The 22,931-nt window shown below is 40.5% G+C and overlaps 1 long non-coding RNA gene across 1 annotated transcript in view; it reads right to left on the bottom strand.

Annotated features, from left to right (window-relative positions):
* LOC132377907 (uncharacterized) overlaps nt 1–12,009 on the bottom strand; it is a 53,529-nt gene extending 41,520 nt beyond the window's left edge. The window contains exons 1-2 of the long non-coding RNA XR_009506837.1: nt 11,884–12,009; nt 10,946–11,289 (exon numbers count right to left, since the gene is read on the bottom strand). This is a non-coding gene — a long non-coding RNA (uncharacterized LOC132377907). The remainder of the gene's footprint in view (nt 1–10,945; nt 11,290–11,883) is intronic.
* Between the last annotated feature and the right edge of the window lie 10,922 nt (nt 12,010–22,931).

Consider the following 22,931-nt stretch of genomic DNA (forward strand, 5'->3'; position numbering starts at 1 on the left):
TCTACGAATATTTTAGCACCGGATTCCCCACGAACATTCAGTGTGGTGAACAGGTTTAGAGGTGGCACCCACCTGTCTGCGCTCAGGTCAGTAGTGACGGCACTTCCTGCCAGCTGGTTACCTGAGGCCAACCAGTGATCCCTGGCACGAGGGTATCACTGCACTTAGGCAATTGATGACCTTGCGTAGGTTCAAGTTCAACAGTGGGCGTGACAGGGAATGAGGAAAGGTGCAGCTGACTCCTTATCGTTCCCTCGTGGCCCGGTGGTTGGGGACCATTGAAGAACACTGTGTAATGCTGGGGAGCTACATGCATGCGCACTGGGCAGAGAGAACGGAACTAAAATCCCGCAACCCAGAAACAATCACTCAACAGTATTTATGTATTTATTTTTCTTTTTTATCGGGATCTACTGGGAAAGTCTCAAAGATTGTCTAGTCGATCACGATCGACGGGTTGGCGACCACTACTTTATATTATCTTAGGCAGAGCAGTTACCATACCAATCTATAATGCATCTGGATAGGATGGTCCATCTTTCAAAATTGGTTAGAGCAGCATTTTTCTCAAGAAAGTTAATGGTTAACCAAATACAATAGTATAAAGATGAGCACAGCTCTTCAGTGTTCTTAATTCAGATACTGTAGATGGTTTATATCATTAAGAGATAATAATTGAGTTGACATAAGCTGGACACAGCATACTGCTGAAATTCTCAACTCACTTCTGCAGGTTGATATACATTTTCCAGATGGGGAGAGTTGAGCAGCTTGGTTCTCTGCACCTGTACGTGAGGTAGCAAATGGTTCCAGCACCAAGTAGGCCTCAGTTCCTCATCCTGAGACCCCACGTCACTGCTAGGTAGACCTTGCCAGCTCAACAGCAGCCAAAGCCTGTTAAACTGTTTTAAAATGTCTTATAGATATTTAAAAACTATTCAAATAGGTTTAAGTATTTAAAAAGAGCTTAAAAATAAAATAAATCATAGATACAAATAAGAAATTTTAAAATGCATTGAAGTAAATGAAATAATTCAAACTTAACCACACCTACCTCTCTCTAGAGCAAGGATTCCCAACTTGGGGTTCACGAGCCCTTCAGTAATGGTAAGGGTCCATGGCATAAAAAAGGTTTGGAACCCCAGCTCTAGAGAGTTAGTGACTATATCACATTACTGAGTCACTAGTTATATGCTGCCCTTCCATGGGATAAAGCTGATTCAAGTGCAAGGTGCACCTGACCCTTTTCCTTGGCATGTCAGAGCTCTGCCACGGAGCTCAATAGCAAATCCAGCGGGTGAGAGGGAGGTCAGATGTCCACATCAAATCACATCCAATAACTCAACATCTCATTTGATTTGACAGCAGTTCTACTGCATGCCAAAAATATTCAATTTTTTGCAGAAGTCTCTCTGCATTAAAAGACGGTCAGTTAATCTGTTAAGGAAGAATATTATGATGTTTAATATTGAATCTTGCCTCTAGGTTTTAAGCTACAGCTAGCAGGCTGTATAGTTCCAGGGTAATTATCTGAGAGATTTTAAATATGGTGTTCTTCTAAACAAAACAGATCCATGCAATTGAAATTCCATTCTGGTTTACTGTACACTTTTGAAACAAGTCTGAGTTATCCCTTTATGTCTTGATGTTTGTGCTTTAATATTCAGTAAAACAACCTCCTTGAATTATGTCCCCTCTTCATTAAAGGAAATTATCATTTATTGTTCTTCTGTCAATTGGCTACTCAGTGCAGATATTACATAAGATGGCAGGTGTGTTAACTGTGTGATGCTGGGATCCACACACTAATCTGTGTGGGATAAACTAAATTCATGTGATAAAAAGAGAGGTGTGTAATGGGGATCCTATACAAAACAACGAGATGTAGATTGGTACACATAATGTTTGTATTTGCAAGTAGAACCCCTTAAAGAACTGAATGTGTCACTGATTGACTCCAATACATCACTGAATCCAGATATTGTTGTTTAGTTGGAAGATATTGCCTGCAGTAACTGTGACACAGTTAGTAGCATTGCTACCTCACAGCCCCAGCATCTGAGGTTCACTCCTACCTTTGGGCTCAGTCTGTTTGGAGTTTATACATTTTCCCTGCAATTACATGTCTTTCCTCCAGGTGTTCTGGGTTCTTCCTATGTCCCAAAATGACTCACAGTAAATGCTCCTAATGTACAGGCGAGTGGTACAATTTTGGGGGAATTGATGTGTCTTTAGGGAGAATTAAATGTATTAATAGTTGCTTGATCAGCAATGTGGATTCAGTGTGGCAAAGGACCTCTTTGAATGTGACATTAATTTATGCCTCTAAAAGATAATCTCTCTAATTCTGTATGAGTCAGAATGAGTTCTTGACCTCACAATCCACCCTTGCACCTTTTGTTTATCTGAATTGCACACTCTCCATTACTAACACTTTATTCTATATACCATACTATCTCAATGCACTGTTGTTGTAATGAAATAATCTATATGGACAATATGTAAGACAAGCTTCTCACTGTTCCTCAGTAAACGTGCCAACAATAAACCAATTTACCAATTTGCATGGCCTCCTCTAATGCCATGACACCACTCCCAAGTTGGAAGAGCAACACTTAGTATTCCTTCTAAGTAGTCTCCAAACTGATTGCATGAACATCGATTTTACCTTCCAGTAACTTATTCCCCCACTCTCTTTTTCCATACTCCGTTCTGTCTCCATTATTTCCCTTTCTCTTCTCTCCATCTGCCCATCACCTCTTTCTGGTGACCCTCACCTTCCCTTTCTCCCACGGTCCACTCTCCTCTACTATAAAATTATTTTTTCCTCAGTCCTTTATCTCTTCCACCTATCACCTTCCAGCTTCTCACTTTATCCCCACCTCGTCCATTCATTCAACTTTCCCTCCTCCTGGTTTCACATATCACCTGCCAGATTATGCTTCTCGGCCTTTTCTCCTTGGAGCGATGGCGGATGAGAGGTGACCTGATAGAGGTGTATAAAATGATGAGAGGCATTGATCATGTGGATAGTCAGAAGCCTTTTTCCCAGGGCTGATATGGTTGCCACAAGAGGACATAGGTTTAAGGTGCTGGGGAGCAGGTACAGAGAAGATGTCAGGGGTAAGTTTTTTATTCAGAGAGTGGTGAATGCGTGCAATGGTCTGCCAGCAACAGTGGTGGAGGCGGACATGATAGGGTATTTTATGAGACTTTTGGATAGGCACATGAAGCTTATAACCCATAGAGGGCTATAGGGTAGTAATTTCTAAGGTAGGGACATGTTCAGCACAACTTCGTGGGCCGAAGGGCCTGTATTATGCTGTAGGTTTTCTATGTTTCTGTGTTTTCCCTTCTTATTCTGGCTTTTCCTTCCTTCCTTTCCAGCTCTTGACTCAAAACATTGACTATCTGTTTCTCTCCATAAATGTTGCCTGACCTGCTGAGTTACCAATTTACTTGATTGCCTACTGCAACATTGTAAAATAAAAACCACAAGCACAACACTTAATGAGGATGGAGAGTAACAGCTTTCTGATCCAATGCGAGGGAACTGATTCAAAGGGAAAAAATTGGTACAATTCCACCATTTGATAAGAAATAATGGGATCCTTATAAGATGTTGCAGAGAAGGGATATCATCTGGGTCCAGCAAAGTTAAGATAAAGGTGGAAGTTGAAACTGAAGATATTCTGCAGAATAACACTGAATCTACAAGACACTTGCTATTTGCAGTTTTGCTGAATAGCTGGACTCAAGCACAGACCAAGTTCATTGCATTGAGAAAGAACTGTTTTGAAAAATGGAAGCAGTTCCAAGGATCTGAACAGCCCCAGGTAGATGTCACAAATGGCATAGGCTTTCAAGTGTCAACACAGTGCAATCAGACACTAAAGATCATGAAATGGCATGTTGAGATACTTCTAGATTTGGAAGACTCTTGAATGAGGGGTCATACTTAACAAATCTTTGGGTGGTCATTTACAACTGAATTGTGTACAAACTTCCTCCTCCATAGGATGGTGAATCCCTGGAATTCTCTACCCATAATGGTCGTGAAGGTCAGATAAAAGTAAGAGAAAGGAGGGCTATGGAGATGAGGTCCAGGGCAGATCTGCTATATTGAAAGGTGGGGTAAGCTTGAGGAACCTGATGGCCTACTCCTGCTCCTGTTTTCTTGTGTTCAAGCTAGAGTGAGCCAGTGCAGACTGAGAACTATTTAAAAGTCACGGTGACAGAATGGGCAAAGGAATGTAAAAAAGATGACCGGAATAGCCCCAGTGACTATTTGAGTCAGAGTGGGGGAAATGGAAAGCCATGTAAAAACAGAAGAACAAAGATGGGAAGCTTCAAGAAGACACAGAAAAATAGAGACTGTTAACAACTGAGCATCATAGTTAGTATATACCAGTTAAGATTGTGACTACTCAGTTATTGTAAGAGTGAGAGGACCGGCTTAAGTTATATGTGGTTGGTTCAGTGCGCTCATCAGCCACAAAAAGACCAGTGGTCCAGAATACGTAATGGCTATAAGAGGTAATAATGCAGCTCAGGATGTAAGATAGGATGCACTTGGGACTTACTGAAGGAAATTATAATCAATAATGCCTGGAGTGGGCACTTCAGAGGTGTTAAGTATAGCTTACACTGTAGGGATCAGTGAATGAAGAGACTAAGCAATTCATTGCCTTCACATTGAATACATTAATATAGTGTCAAAGAATTGCATAACATCACCTGTGGAATACTTAAATGCTTGTATTTATTTCTTTTCTAAAGAGGGAGCAGTCTAGTATATAAGACTACATGCTTGTCTTCTTGTGGTGCACAATAGAGACTCTGCAGATGCTGGAAATCCAGAGCAACATGCACAAATTGATGGAGGAACTTAGGTCAGGCAACATCCATGGAGAGAAGTAAACAGCCAACATTTCAAGTTGAGATCCTTCATCAAGACTGGAAAGGAAAGGGACAGAAGTAAGGACACATTAGGTGGGGGAGGGGAGCAGCACTTGCAGGTGATAGGTGAGTCCAGGTGATGGGCAATGTAGTTGGGGGAAGGTGCGTGAAAGGGAATGTTGTGAGAAGATGGGAGGTGATAGGTAGAAGAGGTAAGGGGCTGAAGAAGAAGGATAACACAGTCCACCATGTATTAAATGGAAGGAGGAGGGAATCAGAAGTTGATGGACAGGTCATGAGGGTAGGGGAGGGGAATAAAGGAGGTGAAATTATGGAAAACAAAGGGATGGTGGCGGTGTGGTTACCAGAAGTTAGATAAGTCATTGTTCATGCCATCTGACTGGAGACAACCAAGGCAAAATATGAGATGTTGCTCCTCCAACTAGCATCATAATGGCAGCAGAGGTGTGGAATTGGTGACCAATGATAGATCCTGGCTGTTATGGCAGATAGAGCAGAGGTGTTTAATGAAATAGTCCCCCAATGTGCTTTGACACAGATATCAAACACAGATGACTTGTCCATTGCTGCCTCCTCTTCATTGTCTCTTCCCCAACTTCTAGCATGACCTCTCTGTCCCTGAATCTCTTCCCTTTTGAGTATTAGGTTTAGGGTTGAATTAATTCAGCATTGAAATATCTAATCTCTTCCCTCAGATTCCCTTCCACTCCCCCAGCCACACCCCAGCTCATGATTCCTGATATTAACCTCGCCTCATTCCCCACCATTCTCCGGCTTCATACCTGGAGGCTCGCTCCAGACCACCTTCCGTTCAAGTTTTCACCCTACTCCGGCCACAGATTTTCCTCAATCCTGGAACCACTCCTGCTACTCTCCTGTTGCCTTTGGTGCAAGGCCATTTACTGAGAGTGTAGGGTTCAGGCAGAAAGAGGTGAGCATGATGAGATAGTGCTAGCCAGCTTTCCCCTAGCATTGTATATTGTCAAAGCAAATGCTGGGGAATTTGAAGACAAAGCACCATTCTAAGATACATCTTTGCTATAGATACCAAGGCTGGAAAACCTTACATGCTGAACAAAATCAAGCAGTCATCCTTTTCCTTGCGGGGGAGTGGGCCGAAGGGGTATGCTGTGCTGCAATGGTCTTTGACTGGAGTTTCGGTCCACTGTTCTGATATCCCTTAATACATCCTTTTAGGGCAGCATAGAGATGTAGACAGTAGAGCTGTTGCCTTGCTCAGTTTAATCCTGACCTCAGGTACTATCGCTGTGCTGTTTGTACCTTATGAGCTCCCCCAGGTATTCCAGTCTTCTCTCACAATTAGTCACTGTACCTGTGTCAGAGAGGTAGCGTTTCAGCTGGGAAAAAGTGAAATTTCTTGTAACGTGGGAGATTTTTCTGTGATTAGGCATTCACTCAATGGTCCAAAAAATGCCTCTTTCCTTGTTAAGAAATGTTCCTTGTTAAGAAAATGCCTTGTTAAGAAACTTCTGTGTCCACATCAAACTACAAAATACTGAGGAGTATTTTTTAAGAATAAATTCCCAAATGTTGTTTAATAAGAGGTTCTCTAACACCACACCACATATTAAATATAAATTTTTAAGTTCTGCATTAAATTTGTACTGGAAATATTCAAACTAAGCAAAATCTATGTGACAATTTAAGGATTTGAGGAGCTTTCAATTTGTTCTTTTTGTTTTCAAATGAATGCATTGAAGAAGAACTGCTCTTTTCAAAGAAACAAAAAAAACATTTAAGAATTTGACAAGCAATGATATATATTTGAAATGTGATCACTGTTGAAATGCCAGGAATTCTGAGTACCAATTTGCTCATAGCAAGGTTTAACAATCAGCAATTATTCAAATTACAGAGGTATCTTTTTTTCTCCATTATTGGTGATTGAGAGAAATGTTGTCAGAAGTTCGGAGAGACTGTGTTTGGATTTCATCCTTACTGTGGGAGTTTGTATTTCTGTCTCAGTGCAAGCTGGATCCTAATTGAACATTTGATTTGAAAACTGGGGCACTCAATTGACAGCTAACTCCTGTAAGTTCAGATCATGTGCTTAAGTATCTGAAGTGGAATTTGATCTTAATACCTACTAAATAGATGCCGAGGATGTTAGCACAAATCCACAGCAGACACTTAATGAAAATCTCAAAGCACTTTATTGGGTGTGAAGGAGCTTAAAACTTTGGAAGATTTAGAATGTGCTTTATGTATGGAAATTGGTTTTAAGAGTTTGTAAGCTGCTGCCTTCATTAGTTCTGTAGCTTTTCTCTGTCCTTCAGGTCCCCAGATCTCTCAATGGAAAGCCATGCAAACATCTTCCTTTGTCATTGGATGTTCTATTGATTCAGGAAGCCAGTAAGAGGTCTGTATCACATTTAGAGAGGAAGAACAGTGTATACTTCTTACATCCTAACAGAAACACAAGAGTTTTTGCAGATGCTGGAAGTCAGAACAACAAACACAAAATGCTGGAGGAACTCAGCAGGTCAAGCAGCATCTATGGAGAGAAATACACAGTTGTAGTCCTGAAGAAGGGTCACAGCCTTAAGTATTGACTCTATTCCTCACTATAAACACTGCCTGACCTGCTAAGTTCCTTCAGTATTTTGTGCTTGATGTGACCTAACAGGCATTGTTGACCCAGTCATGAAGATAGTTTGCTCCTTGGCTGCTCATTTTGATCTGGTTAACATTCTCAATACCAATATTATCGAATGATAGCTGCAAACTAAGTTTTAAACTATGTTAACGTGAACCCTTTCATACTTGCTGGAGTAGTTTGCCTTCAGCAAAAGTCTGGAGTGTCAGTTCAAGTAATGCCACTTCTCATGAAGCAGGTTATTAATAACATAGCTTGTCTCAGCATCTTGGGAAGGATGAATACAAATCTCCCATGCTCTTAGCAAAGAGGGAAAGACATGAAGCAACCACCATCAAGTAATGGGCACAGATGATCTGCAGTGACCGTAAGTTGTGTGGTGTATATTTAGTGCCAAGCAGCAAGATGACAGAACATTTCATGTAATGGGAGGCGATTGTTTATTCCAGCAATGAGCAACTGAACAACCTCAGTAGTAGATAACTTTCAAATGCACTTCATGCATAAGCAGATAAATGTTTTTAATACATTCAGTGGTTATTTTATTAGGTACACCTGGTAACCTTCTCATTAATTCTAATATCTAATTAGCCAATCATGTGGCAGCAACTCCATGCATAAAAGAATGCAGACGTAGTCAAGAGGTTCAGTGTTGTTCAGACCAAACATCAGAATGGTGCTGAAATATGATCAATGTGACTTTGACTGTGGAAAGATCATTGGTGCCAGATGGAGTGAATTGAGTTCTCAGAAACAGCTGCTCTCCTGAGATTTCCATGCACAATTGTCTCCAGAGTTTACAAGGAATGGTGCAAAAAACAAAAAAAAAACAATGAATGGTAATTCTGTGAGTGATGATGCCTTGTTAATGAAAGAGGTTATAGGAGAATGGCTAGACTGGTTCAAGCTGACAGGAAGGCAATAGTAATTCAAATTACTACGTGATAGAGCAGTTATGGTGCAGAACAGCATCCAGTATGCAAAACTTGTCGAAGTGGATGAGCTACAGCAACAGAAGACCAGACTGGTTTCCACTTCTGTACCTAATGATGTGATGACTATTTATATATACATGATTTACAACCAAATGTTGGCATTACCATTTTTTGGTCAATATTTATCCAACCCAGCCAGTGGAAAGCACTTTGATCTAAATGCAATGCCCATGTACGTTCACTCTTGAATGACATCAATGTAGAACAATATTGGGTGAGTTATAAACTGGCATTTCACCAGGTGGCTGGTTGCATAGATATCTCCAACTGCAGTAGCAAGGAGAGAACACAATTAATAGAAGCGAAGCCAAAGGTTTCCATGAGGGACAGGTCTAATGCAGATGTCCTACATAACAATTTTATGAAACCAACTTCTCTTGTCTCTGTTTTGCTGGTGGGTTTCCTAACAAGCCTAGGATGGCTTATGGCATGTTGAGTCTCTCTGCACTACAGTTGGCTGATCAGAGTGGCAGTGATGAGATCAGGCCACACTTTATGTTTTCTTTATGTTGGTATTCCACATTCTTCCCTTTTCCACCAGTCATGAAAGGTGGATAATTGAGTCTTGGAAATCAGTAAATTACCTGTTTAGATTTTGTTCTGAATCCAGTGTGTGTTACATTTTATCATAGCAGTGATTATCCTTCTAAGAGGCTGAATCTGGGTGTGAATTGTTTTGTGATGCTGATGTCACAAGTCATATAATCCAAAGGGCTTTGCTTGCTGTTTCAAAATATTACAGAATTCAAACATGGTGCATCACTTCTGCCTGACTATGTGGGAAATGTCCAGCAAAAATTGTGTTGTGCTTAAGCTAGATGTCCTGCAAGAGGAATTTCATTGATGACATCAAAGGTAGCAAGTAAACATTGTTTTGCCATAAACTGCATTCTCCTCACCTGCCCATCACCTCCTTCCAGTGGTCATCCTCATTCTCTGTTCTATCAGATTCCTTCTTTTTCAGCCTTTTACCTCTTGTCCCATTGCCTCCCAGCTCCTCACTGCATCCCCCTCTCCCACTCACCGACCTTTCCCTCAACTGATTTCATCTATCACCTGCTAGCTGCTATTTCTTCCCTGTCTCACTCCTTCTTAATCTGGCTTCTCCCCTCTCTCCTTTCCAGTCCTGATGAAGGGTCTCGGGCCAAGTGTCGACTGTTTATTTCTCTCCATAGATGGTGACTGACCTGCTAAGTTCCTCCAGCCTTTTGTGTATGTTGCTCTGGATTTCCAGCATCTGTGATTCTCTTGTGCCTATGTCTTCCTGCTTGTAGAATGTACCCCGATATATGCTCTTTGATCTGTATTGGGGGGTGTCTACTTCATTGCTGACTGGATAATAGAATGGCCCTAAGACTTTATACTGGATATTTAGCTTGAATATAGATAAACAGCCACTATCTCAGTCACTTTCACACCCAGCCCTTGATGCTTTGTATCTTTCGTTCCCCTCCTCCCATACCTCCGACAACACTCGTATCTTGGATATATGTCTGTCCACATTCACATACACAAAGTGTATCTTATACTTTATGTCATTTATTGGAACAGTACAATGATGAACTGCACAGGCATTATCTGCTTCCCAGAATTAGGTTAGGGGCCTGAAAGCATTTATGGATAGCACTGCTGCTCTTGTTGATATCTGCCTAATGACATCCTACCAAGAGTCAATGGTAGGAGTTCCCTAGGGCTTTTGTTGCTAAAGAATCACAATCGTACGAAGTAGAAACAAGCCCTTTGGTCACCACATATATGCTGACCCTCACTCTGATTCCAAATTGCCTCTATTAGCTCCATATCCTGTCCTTCAAGTACCTGTCCAGATGCCTCTTAAATATTGTAACTGTTCCTGGCTCCTTTATCTCCTATGGTAGTTGATTGTAGACACCAGATGAAAAATTTTCCCCCTAGATTCCCTTTAAACATCCTCTCTCTCACTTTAAACATATTCCTTCTAGATTTACAGTCCACTACCCTAGGAAACGGATACAGGCTACCTATCCTATCAATACCTCTCTTCATTTTAAGTGCCATTGTCCCTCAGCCACCTACATTCCAGGGTAGCAAGACCTAGCCTTATCCAATCCTACTAACTGAAACATTCATATCCTTGTGAATCTTTTTTGCACCCTGTCCATGGGAGGAAGTATAGACTCCTTACAGCTGACAATGGAACAGAACTCCAAACTCCGACACCCCAAGCTGTAATAAAGTCGTGATAACTGTTACACTACTGCGGCTACCCCAATGCACTGCGTTAATGAAATGATCTCTAGGGATGGTGTGCACAACAATAGATGTACTTGCAACAGTAATAAACCAATTTGACAAATTTAGACAGAAATGTCTAGACTAGCAAATTCATACAAACAACAACATGATAAAGATGTGATATTCTAAAAGAACTTACTGAAGTTGACTGAAGAATAACCGTTAGCTAAGATATTGGGCATATCTTCAAACCACTTCATGGGATCTTGTCATTTCATCCTGAGAGGGAATATAAAACCATCATCTCACATCTGTTTCCAAAATTCGCCATCTCCAGTAGTGCAGAACTCCCTCTTTTCAGGAATGGAACATAATTTCAGAGCCTGTTGCATCAGTAACCTGAGTACGCCAGACTGAGCCACAGCTAGCCCTTTAACCAAATTGTCAAAGCACCTGCCACTGATGTTATTAAGACATAAATCTTCAAGGCTCTCTTGCTCCACATAGAGCAAAGTTTACTTTAAAAAATCTTGATGACCATTTCTGCAAAAAGAAAATCCTATTTAAAAATCTGCACAAATCAGAATCAGGTTTAATATCACTAATGTAGTTCATGAAATTTGTTATTTTGTAGCAGGAGTACAGTGAAATACATAAACACTATAAGTTATAAAAGTGATGTATTTTTAAAAATTAAATTAAATAAGTAGTGCAAAAAATAGTAAGGAAGTATTGTTCATGTGTTGGTTCATTGTCTGTTCAGAAATCTGACGGTGGAGGGGAAGAAGCTGTTTCTAAAGCACTGAGTGCTTTCAGAATCCTGTACTTTCTCCCTGATGCTAGTAGTAAGAAAACAACATGTTCTGTGCATAAAAAGTAGTCAATGTATCCCATACACCTTAATATTTTCAATGCTTAAATCACAATACAAAAATAAAGAAATGATGTGTAGATTGAAGACCTAACTTAATAAGTTTTATCAATTGCTGTTGTGGCTATCAGAATGATCCAAGTAGAACATTTTCTCCTTAAAACAGTCTAATCCATTAATCTTTCTTTCCATCCATCTTTCTGTTGGTTGTCAATGATCACAAGATGCAATTGATATTACACTAATTGTTATATTAGATTACTTACTGAATTAAAACTGGAGCGAAACTACCACAGAGAGACTGAAGTGGGATATTATCCATCAGCTACAGTAGTTAATTAAAGATTTATCCTCTAACTTGTTCGATAAGATTTTCAAAACTTTGGTCTCTCTCAGTCAATATTAACTGTGCTGAATTTCAAAATGTCAACTGATAGTGTATGCAATAAAACAGAATTAATTGACTGGTTTATAGGGTCATGTATTCCATGCTGTAGAACATTTTTTAAATGCCCTTTGTGCAAGTCACTGACTTAATCATTAATTCACCTCATTAATATTATTATCCCTCCCTCTCAAAGTGAATCCTTTTCCCCTGAAAATTTTAATTTTCTTTCTTTAGTTCTAGAAATATTCTGCTGCATTTTCTGAATTAATTAGCTATTCCCCAAACTACGGAGCTACCATACTGAGTTGTATCCATTTTCTTCTTATGGAATTCAATTGCAGGCTTGATGCATTCTTTAAAATTGGACTGTTGGTTAGTTAGTCATTGAAAACTAGGTAAACACCAAGAAGATCACTAAAGAGAGATAATACTGCAAAGGAAGCTGGATATAGAAGAGTGATATTATAATATAAAACCTTGAATCAGCAAATTTAAAGCACTGTTTCTAGGAGACAGTTATGTGGAACTCTGTCTGCCCAGGAGAAATTAGGTCTGGAGACCTCTGGGTTTGTGCATCTGTGAGACTAGAGACTGAGGTCTGGTGTTGTTGCCGGAATATGCAGAGACACTTGTGGGCTGTACCCAGCACACCCTTGGATATTAATGCAAATTACTCATGTTATTGTATGTTTTGCTGTACATGTGAATAAAATTGAACCTTGAATATTCACTACTCTGCTATTGTACAGGCAGCATAGATCATTTAAATTTTATATGGACTGGTTCTGCGATAGATATTCACTTCCTGAGCCAGGGGCCTTATGTTTTGCCAAAATCTATCTATGGATCAGACTGCAATACAACACAAAGGGTTATTTTGTTTGGCTTGTGACAAACAGACAAGCTGACTAAGTTAATTAGTTCTAGGAAGCTTGCAAAACCAGATAAATGATATAATTTAACTTATCAAATAATTGATCTATTAATGTTGGAAGTTTTATGTACTCAAGGAAGTTAGCTTTACAACATTCACTATGGATAGCTGGGGTCTATATCTCTAAAAGGCTTTTAGACGATTTATGTAAAAAAGGGTATCTGAGGAATCATTATACACCTGTGAAATCACCCAAGTGATATTAGGGCAAGAGAAACTGAGTGAGGTTTTCCATTTTGGTACAAGAGCCGGATTCTTGAGAGGTAATAACTTAGATTCAGATTCAGTTTATTGTCATTTAGAAACCACAAATGCAATGCAGTTAAAAAATGAGACAACATTCCTCCAGAATGATATCACAAAAGCATATGACAAAACAGACTACACCAGAAAATCCACATAACGTTTGGCAATCCCCAATCCAGAGTCCAGAGAGGCTGCTGCGTATTAATATCACGCTACCATCTTAGCGTGTTCCCCAGAAAGGAGCTCCAAATCCACCAGACAAACAAAATCAAAAACTAAAGCTACAAAACCTGCACAAAATCACATAGTTACAACAGTGCAAACAATAGCTTAAATGATTAAAAAAAAAACAGATCATGGGCACAGTAAAAATAGTCCAAAGATCTTAAAGGACTATAAGTTCAGAAGAAATCACCACATAGTTTCCACAAGTCCCCAGGGTCCCGACAGACTCACCATCCCACGCCAGTGGCAGAAGGGAATACCCCCGCTATGGATTTTCACAGCGCCGCCCGACTCAGCTTTGCAGACGCAGCACACACTGTAAGCGACCTGACCGCAGTGGACTCCGAGTCCATCGAACCTCCGAGCCAATGACCATCCCCTCCGGCACAGCTTCTCCGAGCACCATCCTCTGCCGAGCGTATTAAGACAACCCCGCCAACAGCCATCGGCAATGCAACCCCAAGGACTGGGGGCCTGTTCTTCCCAGCAGAGACCCGGACCTCACAGCATCAACAGCAACAAAGAAGGTCTTCCTGGAGATTTCCTGATGTTCCTCTGTGCTCTGTCCATTTTCAATCTATTAAGATTGTGCATGGCACCCCACTTCACAAATAACATTCAAAAATAACAGATAATCAGCTCCGGAGTGGTCGCTGCAAGCTGTGTCGTGCCGTTCCTAAACCTAGTGTTGTGAGTCCTGAGGTTCTTGTACCTTCTTCTTGATGACACCAGTGACAAGAATGATGGGAGATGGGAGTCCCTGATGATGAATGCTGCTTTCGAGCAACAGTATTTCATGTTGTTGAGCTGAATACTGGGGAGGGTTTTACTCATGATGGACATTAACTTATCCAAAACTTTCTGTAGAATTTTCCATTCAAAGGTATTGGTGCTTCCGCACCGATGTGTGAAGCATCTAGTCAATATATGCTGTACCACACACCTACAGAAGTTTGTCCATGTTTCAGATGTCATGCTGAATCTTTCCAATCTCCTCAGGAAGAACTGCCGTGCTTTCTTCATAATTGCCCTTATGTGCTGGGCCCAGGACAGATCCTCCAGAATAATAACACCGAGTAATTTGAAGTTACTAACCCTCTCCACTCTGATTCTCCAATGAGGATGGGCTTATGGACTTCTGGTTTCCTTCTCCTAAAGTCAATAATTAGTTAGAATACTCCTTACAGTTATATAGCCTACCACTGGCCTTCCTCAAGACCTTCCCAAGTCTACAGTTCTTCCTTAAGTTCAGACTGTAGTTTAAGATAATCAGATCACATACAACCAAATTAGAATTAATTGAGATAAGTTGTTGTAGTTTAATGAGAATTTGTTCAAATCTCAAAGTTCAGAGTAGATTTATTATCAAAGTGCCTATGCCTGTATGTTATCATACACTATTCATTTTCTTGCAGGTAAGTAAAGAAATACAAGAAAATTTATGGAAAATCTTAACTGACAATCTGTAAGTAACAAAGACTGACAACCAATGTGCAAAAGAAAAAAAAATTGTGCAAATAATTTAAAAATATGTGTTGACTCAACCTTCCTTAATCTTTCTTCTGTTGGAACAAAATACTTCACTCAGAGCGAGTTGTGAGTGCAGAACAAACTGCCAGTGGAAGAGGTATATGCGGGTTGGTTTGCAACATTTAAGGGAAATTTGAATTCGTACGCAGATGGAGGTCTATGGCCCAGGTGCAGTTCGATTGGATAATGGAGAATAAAAGTTCGGGTGAAAGGGACTGTTTCTATGCTTTATGACTCTATGGCTCTAAAATCCATTAAATTAATTTTCAGAATGAATGCCAATGTTATAAAATTCCTGAGATATTCAGATGCGCTAATTTGTATTCAACACATCATAATGAAAAAAGATATCTATTTTTGAAATAACTCCCTTAGTGACCTTTGAATAATGTCCAGCAGTCACTGGCTGATTGAAGTCTGTGGAAACACTCTGTACTCTAATGCTCTGAGGTCTAATCTGTATTCATGGCAAGACCTATAATACCCTCAGCAATGTGGATCCATTCTTTTATGTATGTTCCATATCTTCATGTTTATTTCATACTTCCTTATGACATGGAAAGAGACCATTTGGCCAATTACACCTCAACAGGCTCTCAATTTTTCTGCCATCATTCCCAGTTCCTGTGTTATTTCCCTATAACCTATTCTCCCTCACATAATTGATAGCTGCACCCTGATCCTCCTGTATGAGAGATATTTTAGAATAAATGTGGGCATCCATTATAGAGGTTTATAAGATCATGAGCAGCATACATAAGGTGAGTAGCTGGAGTCAGGATGAGTTGGGCCAAACAGGTTGTTTTCTATACGTGTAGTTCTATGACTATATGACCCAAAGGAAGCCAACACTGAAATGTGAAAACTCTCAATAGAATCAAATTGAATTCAGATTCATATTTATTTTTCACATGTACATCGAATCATACAGTGAAATGTGCCATTTGAGTTAACAACCAACACACCCAAGGATGTACAAGCCCGTAAGTGTCCTCACTCATTCCGGTGCCAACGTAGCATGCTCACAATGCTTGATAGAACTACACAGAATGCAACAAGCAACAAATCAGCAACACCAAATCAAGCTCCATTTCTCCCTCTCACCCACCCACCCTCACAGACAGACAGTCCTCAAACTCCAAGACAGCATCACCACCAGAGGTCAGTTCAGACCCCAATTGAACCGAATTCTGTTTTTGTTAAGTCCACATATTTCTGTATTAGTTTCTTCTATATATGCCTGTGTGAAAGTAGCACCAATTTCTTCTTCACTGCAGTATACGAAGAGATTTACAAGATTTTTTATCATGTTTTTGAACTTCTTCTTATACCAGAAGTTATGGTCGAAATGACAATAAAAAGTGACTTGACTTAACTTGACTTGATCTTTCTTACAACTGAAACAGAAAGGAAGGAAAAAGAGGATGGCATACAGAAATTGCAAAGCACCACTAGATTGTCTTGGTTTCATTCCACACAGCACAACAATCTCATGCAGCCTGTTCAGTTATATGATTGGTTTGCTGTGCTTAGTCGATACTAACTGCAATACTCATTGGCTCATTGGCTCAGAAGATGCCCAATTACAGTACATGAGTGCTAGATGACCCTTTTAGCTAGCTTCCTTATTAAAGTTAACCTGCACCACTAAAACAGTAGAAGCTCTTTGCCATAACAGATGTGTCATTGGTTCTGGACACCAGCAAAGGGGATGGTTAAAGGATATGGGGAGGAGGAAAATTTGCACTTAAAGACCTTGTTTCAAGATCTGTGAAATGGAAGATTACCTCTATTTAAGAGGGAAACAAAGCCTTCTAGTAATTCCCTCAAAAATCAGTGCAAAGAAATGGTTGTGGGGTACAATTTCTCAAAAATATCCTTCAAGGTCAATTCTGAAGGTCAATTACATTCCCAAAACCTCTAGCATTGTAGTTGGACCCAGAAAAGCAGTTATCAAATGGAACATATGGAATTGTAAACAAGGCCACGGGATTATTAAATTCTGTTTCTGGTCAGTTTGGAATGCTTCAATTTATGAACATTGTTTCAGATTTTATATTTTGTGTTGACTTTTCTTGTAGGTGTCACAATCAAGCCAACATGGTAGTGGTAGCTGAGCATCAGAATTAGGTTCATTATCACCAACATATGTTGTAAAACGTATTTTGCAGCAGCAGTATAGTGCAATACATAAAATTTATTATAAATAATAATAATAAATCTGAAACATATACGCAAAAGATAAAATTAAATAAGTAGTGCAAAAAGACGGAAAATATTGAGGAAGTGCTTGCAGGTTCATTGTTCGTTTGAACTCGAATGGCAGAAATCTGAAGCTGTTCCTAAAACTTTTGAGTGTATGTTCTTGGTCTCCTATATCTCCTCCCTGATAGTAGCAATAAGAAGAGGGAATGTCCTGGGTGGTTAGGAGTCCTTAATGACAGATACCATCTTTAGATGATATCCTCCATTGGAGGAAGGCTGGTTACAATCCTCTGCAACTTTCTCCAGTCCTGTGCAGTGGCCCCTCCGTACCAGATGATGATGCAACTGGTTATAATGCTCTCCATGGAACATGTTAGAGTGATTTTTGGGTTTAGGTCATTTACATTTAGCAAATGGCTTTGGCTACCGGTCTTCTGTTCCCTCATAATGTATTGTGAATTCATTTTGGGACAGTGCATTCCTAAAAGCTGTGGATCTCGGTCCAGATGTTGCTGGCGTCTGTGGGATGGATGCAAATCAGAAGACGAGAAGTTTGTATATAGCTTCAAAAAAAAGCATTGTCTATAATTTGCAAGTATGGAATTGCCTTCGTGTGTAGGCAAATAAATATCAAGCCCAACGCTGGGTCACCAGACCTTTCCACTGAAAGTGTCTCAGTCCGTATGATGTCTGTGGAACCTTGTTTAATTGAATAAAGAAGCTGCTTTGTATCTACCAGTAACTCCCTCCGGCGATTTTATTCACACAACATTTGATGTCAGGAATGGGATACCTTTGTGATCCATCATGTGACCAGCAATCCTCGCAGTCTAAGTGAGTGAGTATTTTCTAAAATAGCACTCACACTTGGATCTGTTTGGGTCGGTGGCACACAGGAACACGAGGTATCATGAACGCGGAGAGCTGAACAGGTAGGTATAAAAGTGGTGTGTGCGCGTACATGTGTGTTTATGTAAGAGACAAAACTTTGCACGTTAAATTTGGTGAGGCGGAGCCACCAGTTGCAAAGGGTGGTTACTGACGCCTCAGGGTCAGGTGAGAGCTGGGCACGTGTGAATGACTTTTTTAATCAACTTAAAGAGTTGAAGGACCAAATAAAACAACAGCAGCGAATCGCTGATCAGAGAGAGCCAGAAGGAAAGGAGATAGTCCTTCCACAGCCCAGTGACCAAGTCACAGGGAGGGTGCTGCTGAAAAGGCCTGGGTTTGCCCCCAGGTGGATAGAACCACAGACGGTACTGTTAACCAATGATACTTGTGTCTGTGTGCAGACTCGGCGAGGCAGCCAGTGGAAACACTGGACTCAGGTTAAAGCATACGACTCATCCTCTTGTTGCTCTCACAGACAGAGCGGGGGATCAAGTACACCCAGTAACCATATAATTACAAAGAACCTAAGAGTGGAACACCAACCGGCCATGCCAGAGCTGATGAAAACACACCCAGAGGAAACGCAGAGGCAGATGACCCCAAGAGCATGGCGGAAGACACAGAGAGGGTGACAGAAAACCGTGTGCTACTCTGTAATGAAGGCTGGTTGCTGAAGGTAGATGCTTAATTTAATAGCATAGAATAGAACAGATATTGGAAAATAGATGGGGAGAGATTAAAGCAGAGACAGCAAGTTCCACAACTTCGATGGCATTTCAGACTGCACACTGGTACATCTGTAGAAAATTTGCGAGAGTCTCGAGGAAGTACTGCTATTGAGTGGGGAACAGGGATGGTGCGTAGTATTATCAAAGTCAGTTGAGATAGGACCAGATTGTAAACCCATATTGATTACTCCTCTTCCTTCCTGTCCACAGGCTCCCTCACGTGAAAGGATGGACTCCAGGCTTCATTTTCTTGTTGTTGGAACAAACGTGCAGTTATTCTTGTCAGTACTTCTGCTCTTCTAGCTGTCACAGTGTCATAGCATTTTAAGACCACAACACACAAACAGAATTAAGCCATTCAGCCCACTGAGTCTGCTCCACCATTTCATCATGGTTGATTTAATATCCTGCTCAACCCCATTCACTGGAATTCGCCCTGCAACCTTTCATGCCTTTATTAATCAAGATCCTACTCACCTATACTTTAAATATACCTAATGATTTGGCCTCCACAGCCTGCTGCGGCAAAGAATTATACAGATTCACCATTGTCTGGCTGAAGGAATTCCTCTTCACCTTTATAAAACGTGGTTAATGTTTGCAATAGAAAAGCTGCAGACTTCTTACAGTGACTAACGGCTGATCCCTCAGCTTCTTGGCAACACTGTAACAGTGAAAGGAAACAGCTGGGGAAAGTACAGGCAGTCCTGTTGTAGTTGCTCTGCAGTACAGTTTTGTTTGGATTGTTTCTCCTTGAATGATTTTACTTAGAGTCATAAGTGAAATGCAGCAGAGAGTGAATGGAAAGTTCAGATTATGTTTACTGATACTGCAGTCAGATTACTTGTTCTGTAAAAAAAGGTAAATTGAATGGCTGGAGATATGACTGAGTCCTGGTAAGTGAACATTTGTTCAGCACACAGATATATCATTTCAGAATTTTCTGTGTTACAACAAATTCTCCTCATTTTCCTAAACTCCAAAGGATATGGATTTAAATTCTTTATTACACCTTGAGTTACCGGGCTTGTATTGCATTGAGGAAATACTAGCAATTGTGGTTGTTTGTTAGTCATTGAAGAAATAACAGGCAGAAGAAGCAAATGAGAGTGGTTTTAACTTATTTGGGTTGTCTGAAGGCCTTTGGCAAGGTGGTGCACATGAGGCTGCTAAACAAGGTAAGTGCCCATGGAAAAGACAAAAAAGATATAGCATAGATAGAATATTGGCTGACTAGCAGAAGGTAAAGAGTGGGAACAAAGGGAACTTTTCTCGCCAGCTGCTGGTGACTAGTGGTGTTCTGCTTTTTTTCACATTATATATCAATGATTTGGATGATGGCTTTGTGGCGAAGTTTATGGATGACAAGAAGATAGGTGGAAAGGAAGATAGGGTTCAGGAAGTAGGGATTCTACAGAAGGGTGGAGACAGATTATGAGAATGAGCTAATTAGTGGCAGATGGAATATAGCATAGGTAAGTGCATGGTCAAGCAGTTTAGGCGAAGGAATAAACTATTTTCTAAGAGGAGAGAATAATTTAGAAATCAGAGGTGCAAAGGGAATTGGGAGTCTTCATGTAAGGTTCCCAAAATTTAACTTACAGTTTGAGTTGGTGTTAAGGAAGGCACATACAATATTAGCATTCATTTTGAGAGGAATAGAATATAAAAGCAGGGATGTAATGCTGAGGCTTTATAAAACATTTGTCAGACTGCACTTGGATTATTGTGAGCAGCTTTTTCCCCTTATCTAAGAAAAAGTGCTGACATTGGAGAGGATCCAGAGGAATATCTCAACAATGATTCTGGGAATGAAATGTTTGACGTATGAAAAACTCTGTACTTGTTCTTGCTGGAGTTTAGAAGACGGAGAAGGCATCTCATTGAAATCTAACAAATATTGAAAGAGCTAGATAGAGTGGATGTAGAGAAGGTGTATCCTATAGTGGGGAACCAGAGGGAACATCCTCAGAATACAGGGACATCCATTTAGTCCAGAGGAGCTTCTTTAGCCAGAGGATGGAATTCATTGCCACAGACAGCTATGGATGCCAAGCCATTGGGTACAGGTAGTCCTGAGTTACGAATGTCCGACTTACGGAAAACTCGTACTTATGAACCGAGGAAGGAGAACGCCGCCCGCCATTTTAAGTTGGATCGCGATGACGTCCACTATTTTAAGTCAGATCGCGATGATGTCTGCCATTTTAAGTCCTTGTCATTGACACTGTGTTGAGTGTTTAACTTTGTATTTGGCTTAAATTTTTCTTAGTAAGATTCGTCCTGACCCCGCCCCCCCCCCTTCCGGTCGGCTGGTGGCGCAGTGACATCAGCGCCGGGCTGGAGAACGGAGGTTTCCGAGTTTGATTTAGTGACAGACCACACCCGTGCCGGGTTGATGTCGAGCACACAACTCGACCTCGTAAAATAAAACACTGCCACTTCCAGTTTAAATTCCCACGTGGAATATTGTGGAGGATCAAATACCCAAACCCAGCACAGCCCCCACTTGTCCCATTTAACCTGTCTCAGTGTGGTGAAGTTTAGGACCAGGGGAAATCAGTGCGGTGGTCCTTAGGACCCAGTGGACCTCGGGAGCTGGTGGTGCTGGGGACCCGCCACACGCAGTGTTTCTGTTCCATTGACAAGAAGCGAACGTGATTGAAAATAAAGTGGAAATAGTAAAGCGTTTGGAAAGAGGTAAAACACCATTGGTCATTGGAAAATCGTTAGGCTACAGTCGGTCAACGATCGGAACAATTTTAAACGATAACAGATAAAGTGAGAATAACGGAGCATGTGAAAGGCCCTGCCCCGATGAAAGCTACAATTATTACTAAGCAACACAGAGGTTTAATTATTAGAATACATACATTTCTTAAGTGTTTTATATGCATAGAAAGATAAAATATATACTATATACTAAGACAAACGTTTGACTAACTCAGGGGTGGACAAACTTTTTGACTTGAGGGCCACAAAGGGTTCTAAAATTTGACAGGGGGCCGGACCAGGAGCAGATGGACAGAGTGTTTTGGTAATACACCTCATAAGAGAAAATAAAATACCATGGGATATGTAGAAAACATGTGCTTTAATTTCAATTGAAAATGAACAAATGCATTACAACAAAATATCTATCTTTGAAGTCCCATGGTATTTAGCTATTTATTGAAATGACTTTTAAAACATTGAAAATTAAATGAATAAAATACAGCTTTTTTTAATAGTAACAGTTATTATTTTAAAGCACTGAAAATTCTGTTATCCTTCAAGATATTATCATCATCACTCTCCTCCTGACTGTCTTTATTTCAAAAACGGTAGGAGATGTAGGTCTACTTGTCCTGCTCCTTCTTATTCAATTGTCCCCTGTGCCAAAACTCAACAACGACCCACACAATGACAGAACAGTGAGAGCGCGCCAGTATGCGGAGCACGTTATTTGATCTGGAGCGCATTTTTTATTTTGAGAACGTACGTGCACCTGCTCACTACTCATGTCCATCACTTAACAGAAATGACATGTAACATGTAAGGCTTATTGAAAAAAATATTTTCAAATGCATTTTTTACAGAACACAACAAAGAAACTTATTTTTAATTTCAGTGGGAACAGTGTTGTTGGTCTCCCTTTTTAGCCAGCACATCAAAGTCTGGATTTAGTTTTGTTGTGGCGATTCTCAGGATGGATCTGAGGTGTTGGTCAGTTAACTTGGATCTGTGGCTGGCTTTGTTGATGTTCATGACGCTGAACGCCTGTTCACACAAATAGATCGAGCCGAACAAAGAGTAAAGCGCAAATGTAGAGTAATATGCTGCACCTCAACAAAGATCAATGTGTAGCGGTGTGCTACATGCAGCGCTAAAATTACGACACGGAGTTGGTAACTGCAGTCGAAGAAAAAACTTTATTCGAAATCCCCAGCCTCACTTTTAAGCCTCCCTCAACCTGCCCCCCTGCGCAGAGACTCCAAAGCTCTGTGCTCGCAAATCCCCGCAGGCTATCTCCCTTAGCCGGAACGCTGGCTAATTGTGAGTCGGTTCGGATGTGCCAGGAAATGGGTCGCCACAAATGTATATAGTGTGCGTCATCTATTGGGAAAATGCCAGAATTGCGGGGAAAAAACGTTAACAAGGTTTATTAATATAATTTCATCAAGTTCT

This window comes from Hypanus sabinus, chromosome 19 (assembly GCF_030144855.1).
Source record: "Hypanus sabinus isolate sHypSab1 chromosome 19, sHypSab1.hap1, whole genome shotgun sequence".
NCBI lineage: Eukaryota > Metazoa > Chordata > Chondrichthyes > Myliobatiformes > Dasyatidae > Hypanus > Hypanus sabinus.